At 54.5% G+C, this 12506-nt stretch overlaps 1 protein-coding gene across 1 annotated transcript in view; it reads right to left on the bottom strand.

The window, feature by feature from the left end:
- The window catches only part of RGS12 (regulator of G protein signaling 12), a 103581-nt gene that overhangs the window by 71209 nt on the left and 19866 nt on the right, over window positions 1–12506 (bottom strand).

Raw genomic sequence — 12506 nt, 5'->3', positions numbered from 1 at the left:
GAACTCCTCGCAGGTACAGAGAGCGGAAAGGGCGGAGAGAGCCCCAGAGAAGCCAGGAGGCGGCCACCGCGGGGGGAACAGGAGCTGTTTAAACCCTGCTGCCAGATGAGGTGGGCGGGGCTGGGACCCAGACCTCGGACCTCGGACCTCGGAGGGGGCAGGGGCGATGGGGGGGGTCTGGGGCCAATGGGGAAACCACAGACCGGACTCAGGGGCGGCAGCGGTGGGAGGAGCGGCAGGACCCGCTCCTCCTGCCGCTCGCTGGAGCAGAGCTGGTGGGGACCCAGCCGGCCCAGGGACGAGGGCACAGACCCCAGTCCCGGGCCCATCACGGAAGGTGGGCTGGGGCTGAGGGGCAGCAGCTGGACCACCAGCACACCCGCGAGAGCCAGTTCCTGCAAAACCCTGCACATCAGGAAGAATTCTAAGCCCCACATCCAACCCATTTGAGAATCAAAATCCCATTTCCAATGTGAAACTGGACAAACATAGAGGTGACTCAGGGGCATCATGTGGGAGCTGAAGAGGGGGCTCCTTGCCACAGTGAAAATCCTTCTGGAGAAAGAACCAGAGACTGGGTCTGCTGCTCAAGAAAGAAAAGGGGGACGTATAGGAAAGGCATTCACATGGAGACAGAAAATCAAGGAATATGTTTGGAAACAGCCTAAATGTCCATGGACAGATGAACGGACTAGGAAGCAGTGGTGTATGTACACAATGGAATACTACTCAGCCCTAAAAAGAACAAGCTTCTATGCCATTTGCAGCAACATGGATGCAACGAGAGACTCTCATACTAAGTGAAGAAAGTCAAAAAGAGAAAGACAAAAACCGTACGATGTCACTTATATCTGAATCTAATATACAGCACAACCGAAATGTTCCACGGAAAAGAAACTGGCAGACTTGGAGAACAGACTTGCGGTGGCCCAGGGCGAGGTGGAGGGAGTGGGATGGACAGGGTTTGGGGTTAATAGATTTAAATAGCTGCCTTTTGAGTGGATAAGCCATGAGATCCTGCTGTGTAGCACAGGGAACTGCATCTAGCACTTGTGATGGAACACGCTAGGGATAACGCGAGAAGAACATATACATGCAGGACTGTGTCACTTTGCGGCACAGCAGAAATTGACAGAACACTGTAAATCAACTGCAATGGAAAAAAATCATATAAACTTTCAAAAAAGGAATATGTTTGTTTATTCAATAAACATCTAAGAGCCAGGCCGTCAAGGAAGTGAAAACATTTACAAGAACGAAACAAGGTATGTGGTGTAATTTCCAAGCCAATAAAGGAGGTGATGAAGGAAGCAAGCAAACCAACAACCTGGAAAACAGAGCACACAGCAAAGGCAGGAAGGCAGGAGGAGAGGGCCCAGGAAAAAAGAGCCACAGAAAGTACACAGCAGCATCATGGGACCAAGACGCCACATAGGCCACTAATCCCAATAAATACAAATGGACTGAATTTGCCAATTTACTCCTTCCATTTGCACCTGTGGCATATGGAGGTTCCCAGGCTCGGGGTCGAATTGGAGCTACAGCCGCTGGCCTACACCACAGCCACAGCAACGCCAGACCCAAGCTGCCTCGGCGACACCGGATCCCAATGAGCGAAACCAGGGATCGCACCCACATCCTCATGGATACTAGCCAGATTCGTTTCTGCTGCGCCGCAACAGGAACTCCCCCAGCCCTACTCTTGAATGGCCCAAATGCCAAAGTGGGTGAGGAAAAACCTCCGATTATCCACCACCTGTGGATACCACAGCCTGGAGAAATGAAGGTCGACTCAGCAGCAGCTTACGTAGCTATGTTAATAACAGACAAAATGGATTTTATCTCTAATGAGGCTTCTTAAATTAAAGATTCAGTACACCAAAAGCAGAAGCAAGGGAGGAAGACGGGAAAAAATGCCACCATTGATTTTACAACTTTACGAGGCTGGAATAAACTTGACACCAAAACCAAAGAGAGAAGGGAAAACTATAAGACAGCTTCACTCAAAAACACAGATTCAAAAACTTGCAAAAATACTAGCAAACCAAACCCATAAGTGTATAAAAAGATAACCACAAGTTAGGCTTATCTCAGCAATGCAAGCTTGGCTTAATATTCAAAAATCTATCAATGTAATATGCCAAATTAGGATTTTAAAGGAGGAAGCCCACTGATTGTCTCAATGAGCCAAAACTAACCAAAAAAGAGAGGCTAAAATTCAACACACTCATGATGACAAAGATTAACCAACACAGAAGGAGCCTTGGCAAGGCAGCTGCATATAGAAAGCAGCAAATCAGGAGTTCCCGCTGTGACGCAGCAGAAACAAATCCAACTAGGAACCATGAGGTTGCAGGTTCAATCCCTGGCCTCACTCAGTGGGTTAAGGATCTGGCATCGCCGTGAACTGCGGTGTAGGTCACAGACAAGGCTCAGATACCACCTTGCTGTGGCTGTGGTGTAGGCCAGCAGCTGCAGCTTTGATTCGACCCTTAGCCTGGGAACCTCATGTGCTACAGGTGCAGCCCTAAAAAAAGCAAAAAGAAAAAAAAAACAAAAAAAAAAAACACCAAAAAAACAGTATAAGCAAAAAGCTGATGACATTAAAGTCAAGAATTTCTGTTCATCAAGATGCCACAGCACGTGGAACACTGGGGGCGTTCATGGGACAGACATAATCAGCAAAAGCTGAGAGCCAGAGCCTAGAACGCCTACCAATCAGAGAAAGACCTCCCAACAGAGCAATGGGCCAAGGTTTCAGTAGGCCCCACAACAAAGAGGAAATCAAGTCTTTATGATCCAGGAGTTCCCGCTGTGGCACAGCAGGTGAAGAATCTGACTACAGCGGCTTGCGTCCCTTCGGAAGCACAGATTTGATCCCCAGCCTGGCACAGTGGGTTGGGGGATCTGGCGTTGCCACAGCTGCAGCATAGCTCACAGCAGCAGGTCGGATTCAATCCCCTGCCCAGGAAAAGTTCATATGTCTCGGGTGAGGCCATTAAAGTAAATATGTATATATATTTAGGGCCGCCGCAGCAGCACATGGAAGTTCCCAGGCGAGGGGACGGATCCGCGCTGCAGCTGCCGGCCTCCACCACAGCCAGAGCAGCTCGGGATCTGAGCAGCATCTGCGACCTACATCACAGGTCACGGCCAAGCCAGATCCTTAACTCGCTGAGCGGGGCCAGGGATCAAATCCACATCCTCACGGATACGGGTCGGGCTCTTAGCCTGCTGAGCCACCACGGGAACCCCAATACATTTTTTTTAAATAAAAAACCTTTATGATCTAAGGGATGCAAACGAAAGCCGCGGCCAGACACCGTTTTGCAGCTCGTGGGCTGGCAAGCTTCGAGGAGGCCGGCGGCGGCCAGTCTCAGCCGGATGTGGGGTACTCTGAGCTCGCGCCCTGGCCGGTCTGGGGCTGCTGGGAAACCAGCGCGCTTCTGCGAGGTCAGGGCGCTCCCAGCAAATCCTACTGAGACCTGGGACCTGGACTAAACGTCTCCGCGTCTTGGGACTTGGCGGTTAGGTTGCGGCGGCCTCGATGGTGGGAACGCCAGGGGAGAGTGACACGTCGGCAGAGGGAGGCCGGAGCCGCCTCCCGGGAGAGGCCCGTCCTGGAGACTCTCGCCCCCACTGCCAAGGCTAAGAGGGAGAAGCCAGGATGCTCCGCGCTGGCTGGAGGGGGTCCGCTCACAGAGGACGGAGGACAAGCGCCCGGAGGCCTTATCTCCGGATGGTTCCAGGGCTGTGGGGTGACTGATGCGGTGGGTCCTCAAGGCGCCGGGAACCACTGCAGTGCTTTAAGTCAGGAAGTAAATCTGTCCTGCTCCAGCCCCCCGTCCACTGTCAATGCGAACGGGCACAAAGACCAGAGCTTAACAGCGGCCCTCTGTGCCGAGCCAGCCCTTCCACACACTGGACAGACCCCCGAGGACCCCCTTCGCAGACACACCGGAGGCCGTGCAAGGAGGTTCCTCGTCGGTCGTTCTGTTAATGGCTGGGGGGGGGGGTGCTCACACAATGGCATATCACGCAGCTAAAACGACGAACGGCAGCTGCAGATGATATCCTGGGTAAATCTTTGAAAAGATATTAAAAACACGTTGCTGGAGTTCCCTTTGTGGCAAAGTGGAAACGAATCTGACTAATATCCAGGAGGATGCGGGTTCGATCCCTGGCCTTGCTGTGAGCTGTGGTGCAGGTCACAGACGTAGCTTGGATCCCGCGCTGCTGTGGCTGTGGTGTAGGCCGGGGCTACAGCTCCGATTCGACCCCTAGCCTGGGAACCTCCGTGTGTCACAGGTGCGGCCCTAAAAAGACAAAATAAATAAATAAAAACACGTTGCTGAAGACTGTGTTGCTGGAGTTTCCTGCTGGCGCAGTGGGTTAAGGATCTGACGTTGTCACTGCAGCGGCTCAGGTCACTGCCGTGGCATGGCCAAAAAAATTTTTTAATTAATTTCATTTAATTAAAAAGAAAGAAGACTGCATTACAAAGCCATTTTTACAAAGCTGTACAGTTGAAATGGACAGAACACTGTAAATTAACTGTAATGGAAAAATTTAAATTAAAAAAAAAGAGCCGAAGAAACAGCAAAACTAATCAGTAAGGGCCCCACGCACTTGACACCCTTCAGATTCTGGCAGGAGCGTGGTGGCCACTTAGCTCTGAATATTCTCGCTTTTCCTGGAGACTCCACACCAGGGGACGGCACGCGGGGCCGTTCTGAGTCCCTGCCCCTCGCTGCTTCCGCACCTCGGGGGTCCCCGCTCTCCTCCCGTCCACCTGCTCCGGGAAGCCCCGCCCTGCCTATTCCAGGAGGGCCAAGAGCTTCTCCCCTGAGCCCGTGGCGCAGAGACCAGCCTCGGTCACAGGGGCCCCTGCGGCCGGAGCCCCAAAGAGAGCACAGGAACCCCTTGGGCAGGACCGAGGAGACCGCGTGCGCGGCCGTCGTCCCACAGCGTTTATCTCCCAGACCGCTCAGCAGAGGGATGCGGGGTCGCCCGAGGGCTCTGTTTACCAGGGCAAAGATCAAAGCTGCTTTTTTTGAGAGAGAGATTTAAATAGTGGGGCCCTAGCCTGGCCTCTTTAGTATTCTCCAGATTTTTTTTACAATCTATTTTAAAACTTCCTCTCATTGTACTAGAAAAAAGGCACAAAATCTGTTGAATCCAGTGCCATCCTGGCTGGCAGCCCAGGGCCACAGCTCCCAGTACCAATCCTCACTTTGTCCTTATTCAAAAAATTAAGAAAAAAAACTGCCACTTTTTCTCCAAAGGAATTATTTTTAGTAAGTAAAATATGTTCATTTTCCCAAACAAAAATCAAAACACCACGAAGTAAGACCGGAACGTCCCAGTTCCACTGACCACCCTGGGGAAATACTGCTTCCACTGAGGGGGTCCTTCCAGTCTTTGCTACATATGTACTTACAAACGGGCCTGTGCTCTGAAACGTGGAGGTTTATTTGGGGGGCGTTGAAATACTCTACATAAAAGCAGGATCAGGGGAGTTCCTGTCTTGGCGCAGTGGTTAACGAATCCGACTGGGAACCACGAGGTTGTGGGTTCCATCCCTGGCCTTGCTCAGTGGGTGAAGGATCTGGCGTTGCCGTGAGCTGAGTGTAGGTTGTAAACGCAGCTCGGATCCCGTGTTGCTGTGGCTGTGATGCAGGCCGGCGGCTATAGCTCCGAAAAGACCCCTAGCCTGGGAACCTCCATATGCCGTGGGAAGAGGCCCTAGAAAAGGCAAGAAAAGACAAAAAAAGAAAAAAGCAGGATCATATTAAATACACGTGTGTGACCTTCTTTGTCACTTCATGCAACATGGGGGCTTCTCGTGGGTGATACGTGACCCACCCCACAGCAGAGTAAGAGCCAAGGCCCCTCGAGTGAGTGACTGGGCTGGACACCTGCTGGTGCAGCTGCACTTCCCTGCCTCCCTTGCAGCAGGACGCAGCCATGTGACAAAGCCTGACCAATGAGGCACAGCAGGGTTCCAGCAGCTTCCGGCACCTTCTAAGGGAGACTCCACCTCTCCCTTCCCCCCTCCTGGGGGCCCCCCTCCTGCAGGGCCCCCTTCCCCTGCAGGGCCCCCCTCCCTCCTGCAGGACGCCCCAACCCCTGCAGTCTCCGGGCTCCTGTAGGACCTCCCGCTCCCTGCAGTAACCCCTTCTTCAGGCTGCCCCCTCCTGCAGGTTGGAAGGTTGGATGGAAGCTGTCTCAAGTTCAAGTGGAGGCACACATGGACATCAGCGACAACGCAACAGAAGGAGCCTAGTCCATGATGAAGGGGAGCCTCCACGCCAGCCCTGGGCGTGCTGCCCAACGCACAGGCGGGAGAGCACGACCCTGCGGCTTCAGGCCACTTTAAACCCTTGTTGAGGCCGAACCTCATATTACTTGTAAATGAACACATGGAGCCTACAGTATGAAAACACGTTTTTCTTCACTGCACTGTCAATAAGCATTTTTTGTTTAACCAAAAGGAGATTTCAGTGCCTCTACTACTGCCAGCTTGGAAATGACTCACTCCTGAGCGTCTCTCCTTCTGCACCCATGCATCTCTGCCACAGCGGTCCTCAAACACCAGCCCAGGGGGCCTGTGCACGCTGGAAAGTGACCCCAAAGGGCTCAGGGTGGGCTTCATCTATGAATACTTGCCATATTAAAAGTTAAACTGAGAAATATTTAAGTACTTATTAATTCATCTCAAAATCATAAAAAAAAATCCTTTACATCTTCTCATAATAGCATATTTCCGTCTTAAAAACATCTAAAATCCATCATGTACAAAGTTTAAGAGTGTGGAATTATAAGTTTCCATCATGGCTCAGTGGTTAACCAACCCAACTAGTATCCATGAGGACACGGGTTTGATCGCTGGCCTCTCCTAGTGGGTTAAGGATCCAGCATTGCCGTGAGTTGTGGTGTAGGTCAAAGACACAGCTTGGATCCTATGTGGCCGTGGCGTCGGCCGGCAGCCACAGCTCCGATTAGACCCCTAGCCTGGGAACCTCCATATGCCGCGAGTGCGGCCCTAAAAAGACCAAAAAAAGAAAAATGAATGTGGATTTAACTATTTAACCAGACATTTTAATTAGTATTATTTTTAGAATATCATTTTTATCAAGGCACAAATAAATAATATTGTCCCTCAAATTAAACATAACTGAATCATTTTTGATAATAGAGACAGCATTTCAAGAGCCTGCATTTTTTTCTTCCACATTAATCCCTTTTCTTATTCCATAGGCTCTTTTTTTGGCTTTGTCCAAGGAATGCAGACGTTCCCGGGGCAGGGATCGAACCTGCACCACAGCAGGGACCAGAGCCACAGCGGTGACAATGCCAGATCCTTAACCCGCTGCACCACCAGGGAACTCCGCTCCTCACAGCTTTCCACTTTGCTTCACTCGTACCAACTTCTGCCCCGACTGGGCACAGACACGAGGCAGAAAGAAAGGCAAAGTGAACAAGACGGAAAATCATCCACTTAAAAACACTATCCCTACACTCGGCTACCTCTACGTCTAGGAGCGCTGGGCTCCCGGCTCCCCACCCCAGCCCCCCACGGCTCCCCAGCGAGAAAGCGGGTGATGGGGTCGTCCACCTCGGGAGCACTGCAGGGTCCGAGCTTTAGGCGTCAGCGCGTTGGGTGTCCCCGGGAAGAGGTCGGAAAGCCGAGCGGTCACCTCTGCAAACCTCACCTGACCAGCGTCATGAAAGAGCCCGAGGTGGAGGGGCGCCCGCCTGGACGGCAAGCGTGCGAGGGCTTCTCCTTGGCTTGCTCCCCGACCCCCAGCTCCCACGGGAGGAAGGGGTCCCAGAAAGCCCAGATCCACACCGGGCTTGGGGTGCAAAGGCTCAAGAGGACGGGACAAAGCCCTGGGGAAGGCGCCTAACAAAAAGGCGACCATCCATCTGCACAAGAACAGACGCTCAGAGGCTGGCTGGTGGCGGGGGCAGCGCTACGTCCCTGTCCCGGTCCCGGGGTTGCCTTTTTGGGCGCACATGCAGAATTAAGGCTGCGCGCGCGGGCCAGGGTGTCAAAGGGACCCTTTCACATGAAGAGTCGTCGAGTATAACACGGAAGCCACCATAACGGACAGAGGCCACCAAAGACCATGCTAGGACAGAGAGAGGGAGCCAGAGCCTAGGGCAAGGGCAGCCAGGCGGGGCCCCCAGGCCTGGGCTCTGGTGTGCTCGCCCCTGACAGCAGGAGCTCACTGGCTCTCAGGTGTCCAGGCCGAAGCTGCCCACTGGCCACAGACAACACCTGCCAGGGACACAGGACTCGCTCAAAGGGAAAAGCCGGGCCACGAAGAGTCCACCCAGGGTCTGAAAAGCTCCCCAGAATCCACAAGACCCTGGGGGCTGCACCCACATGCAGGGCTACGCCCGCTCCCCACCCCCCCCCGCTGACCCCGAGGGCCTGCAGGAGTGATGGCCCCAGAGGTGCGGCCACCGGCACACAGGGCCCCCCGCAAAGACGGGCAGGCTGACCAGCCCCAGGCCGCTAAGGAAATCTCTGACCAGTCACCAGCCGGCTGCAGGGGGTCCTGTCGGGCTGTTTTCCAGGCAGGGGGTATGGACCTGTGACCCAGGCAGCCTGCTCCAGGCTGCACCCCTCGGGCCCCTCCTCTGGCTCGAGGCCTCCCCCCATCTGCTGCCCTCACCCCCTCTGCTGTCACCTCTCCTCTTGGCAGTTAGCCACCTTGGGTCTAGTTAAGGGGTCTTCACACTAACGTCTCCCCGTTCAAATCGCTGGGGTGTTTTCTGCGTCCTGGGCAGATCTGACAGGCGCAGCCTGATTTTGTGCAGAGAGAGACACAGAGCCACGGCCGCCCTGGAGAATCTACAGTAACTCCGACACCAACTACTCGACCTCCCGTGACCGCTGGCTCTCCCCTGCCCTCTTTCCTCTTCGAATTTCTGGCACTTCCTTCACCCAACCCTTCCTGGCCTGTCCTCTGCTCTCCTCCCGCCAGCTCGGCCAGGCCGGGAGGGACACCAGGACACCCACCTCGGGACGCTTCTGCGGCTCCAGCGGGGGCTGAGGGATTCGACTACGCTAATAAAGCAGAAACACCCAGTTCACAGAGCAAAGAGGCCTGGGCACGCCCGAGGCGGTCTCAGCTGGAATGAAATAAAGTACAATTTGTTACTGCTAATTTTTAGGTAGATTGTGGGTCCATCGCACTAGAAGAGGAATGTCACCTGTCTGCGAGCCGATGAGCTCACGGCACCCCATCCAGTCAACGCAAGCAACAGCTGCCACTTCACTGGTAGCTTCCAGCACCAGAGACACGCCAGCTCCATGGCAAGCGCTTCATTCTTGTGTTACGGCACAAACAAAACCCACCAGTTCCCTGGTGGTCTAGTGGTCAGGATTTGGCTCTTTCACCTCTGTGGCCCGGGTTCAGTCCCTGGTCTGGGAACTGAGATCCCGATCAAGGCACTCAAGATAGACAGCTAGATGCCTTGGAGAGATACGCCGCAGCCAAAGATAGACACCTAGACAGACAGACAGACAGACAGACACATGGATATAAAAGGAAGCCCAAGACCTTCCCAAGTACGGCCCACGGACCTCTGAGAGAGGAGCAAAAACAACACAAGGGAACAAAGAGAGTGTGTTTTACAAATGCTGCTGGAACAGCAGGACATGCACGGGCACCAAAGAGAATCTAGACAAAGAACTTAGAGCCTTCAGAAAATTAACTCAAAACAGACCACAGACCTGGATGTTAAGTAAAACCATGAAACGCCTAGAAGGAAGCACAGGAGGAAAGCCAGGCGGCTTTGGGTGATGCCTCTATGGCGTAAAGGAAAGAATCGAAAGAAAGAACTGATAAGCTGAACTTCGTTAAAATTACAAATGTATGCTCTGCAAAAGACAAGAGAATGAAAAGATAAGCCACAGGCAGGGGAAGTATTTGTAAAAGACACATCTGGCGGCCTGTCATCCAAAAGAACATTTAAACTCAACAATAAGAAAACAATCTGACTAGAAAGCGGGCCAAACATCCTAGCAGACACCTCACCGAAGAAGATACACAGATGACAAGTAGGCACACGAAAAGAGGGTCCCCATGGTGTCGTAAGGGACGTGCAGGTTAGCGCCACCACGAGATGCCGCACGCTGACGGCACCAACGGGGGCCAGGCTGTGGAACCGCAGGGACTCCGTCCTTGCTGGTGGGAACTCAGAACAGGGCAGGCGCTTTGGAAGACAGTTTCTTGCAAAACTAAGCCCATGCTTACCACACCATCCAGCAGTCCCACTCCTTGGCACCTACCCAAGGAAGCTGAAGAGCTATGGCCACACACAAACCCGCACACGTGTGTTTGCAGCAGTTTTACTCAGAGCTGCCAGAACCTGGGAGCAACCAAGACGTCCTTCAGAAGGTGGATGGAAATTAAAGGCAGCGTCTCCAGACCTCGGGATTACTCAGGGCTAAGGAGAAATGAGCTCCCGAACCACGAACAGCCATGGGGGAACCTAAATGCTTAAGTTAACAGACGACAGACGCCAACCTGAAAAGGCTACAGACGGTCTGACTCCAACTATCTGCCACTCTGGAAACAGCCAGACGACAGAGACGATCAAAAGATCAGTGGTTGCTGGGGGCCAGGGGCCGGGGGCGGGGGGAGGAAGGACCAGGCAGAGCGCGGGGCTTCAGGGCAGAGAAGCGGCTCTGCGTGGCTACAGGTCGTTAAACACGCAGCCACACCCAGAGAAGGCAAACACCAAGACGGACTCTAGTAGAAAAAGCAGGGACTCTGGGGATGATGACACGCCGGCACACATCGGTACGGTGACAAAGTCCCTCTGGCGAGGGAGGCTGATGGCGAGGGAGGCTGATGGCGAGGGAGGCTGTGTGTGTCTTCAGGGCAGAGGGGAATCTCTGTGCCTTCCTCTCAATTTTCTCATAAACCTAAGACTGCGCTAAAAAATAGTCTTTGGGGAAAAAAAGAAGCGCAAGGTTTGCATGGTGAGCCAGCTTCACCCCGCCTGCTGAAGCCGAGATGGAGCGCGGGGAGCGCGTGTCCCTGCCGCCTGGGTCTCTGAGGCCGGACCCCACGGCCAGTGACCGGAGACGGTGCGGGCTCCGCATTCGCTCAAGTGCACGCACTTGCGGCGTCCTGTGTCCACAGAGGACGCACACACCCTTCACCCCTGCGGTGTGAGTGCGCGTGTACACCCGGCAAGGGTGCAAACCCGGCAGGACGATGGGTATTCGCAGGGCTGGAGAGGGGCCCAGTTTCAGATAACCTTTTAGCCAGCTTCCAGAGCCTCCCCTCCCCGCACGACGGGGACACCCAGGATGCTGGTGGCCCAGCGGGGGCGTGGGAAGGAGAGCCCAGCAGTTCCGTGCCGTTCAGACCACGGGAACCAGGGGAAGGTGCTCACGAGGCCGACCCCCTCTGCCCGGCCACGGCAGCAATGCAGTCTACACCGTACGATCATGGCCGGGTTCAGAGCAGCAAAGTCTGCACGTGCGCAGGCACGTCGCAGGGTCGCACCGTCGTTGGGGGAGGCGGTCCCTTCCTCCAGCGTTACGTTTTCTCTAACGTGTTTCATGGCGAAAAATAATCATTAGGGAAGGAGACTGACGGCGAGCAGCACACTCAGCGGCACCCCGGCCCTGCCCACAGCCTCCCCCACCGCGCAAGCCCCCACCACCGCACCCAGACCCGCCAGTGGCTGCTGGAGGGTTTTCCTGGGAGATTTTCAGCGACTGAGAACAAAACTGCGAACAAACACAGGGAAGGTCTTTTCTTTTTCTTTCTCTCTTTTTTTGGGGGCCACACCTGCGGCAAACAGAAGATCCCAGGCTAGGGATCGAATTGGAGCTGCAGCTGCCGGCCTACACCACAGCCACAGCAACGTGGCATCTGAGCCGCGTCTGCAACCTACACCACAGCTCATGGCAACACTGGATCCTTAACCCACTGAGTGAAGCCAGGGATCGAACCTGGGTCCTCATGGATGCTAGCTAGTCAGATGCATTTCCGATAAGCCATGACACACCAGGGGCACACCAGTGGTCGGGGGGACTTGAGGGCGATGCCAAGCCACACCTGCCCCCCAGCTGTTTGATGCTGGAGCCGCTGTGGACCTCGGCTGGCAGTTTCCTTGTAGCAGGACTTTCCTGACGAAGGAAACACCAAGCTGAAGCTCCCCGTCCTGAATTTTCTCACCTCGGAAGGGCGCCCTGCCTCAGCCACGGGGGCCAGAGACCAAACGGCCTTCGAAGAGGCCACAGGGACAGGACTCTTTGGCACCGGCAGCAGGACAGGGCGGGAAGCGGGGAAGTCGCCGTCCCTTCGGCCACCATCTGCCCAGGATGACTGCCTGCGGCACTTAGGGCCAGCAGACCTGCTGTGAAGCGACGGAGGCACCAGGGCAACCAGAGGAGCCAGGAGGGGAGCTGGGCACCGAGGGGCCGCCGTCCCACCAGGCAGTGACCACGCCACAAAGCCCCGCTCTCCTGG

Source organism: Sus scrofa, chromosome 8 (genome assembly GCF_000003025.6).
Source record: "Sus scrofa isolate TJ Tabasco breed Duroc chromosome 8, Sscrofa11.1, whole genome shotgun sequence".
Classification (NCBI taxonomy): domain Eukaryota; kingdom Metazoa; phylum Chordata; class Mammalia; order Artiodactyla; family Suidae; genus Sus; species Sus scrofa.
This window is presented reverse-complemented; position numbering and strand designations above follow the sequence as displayed.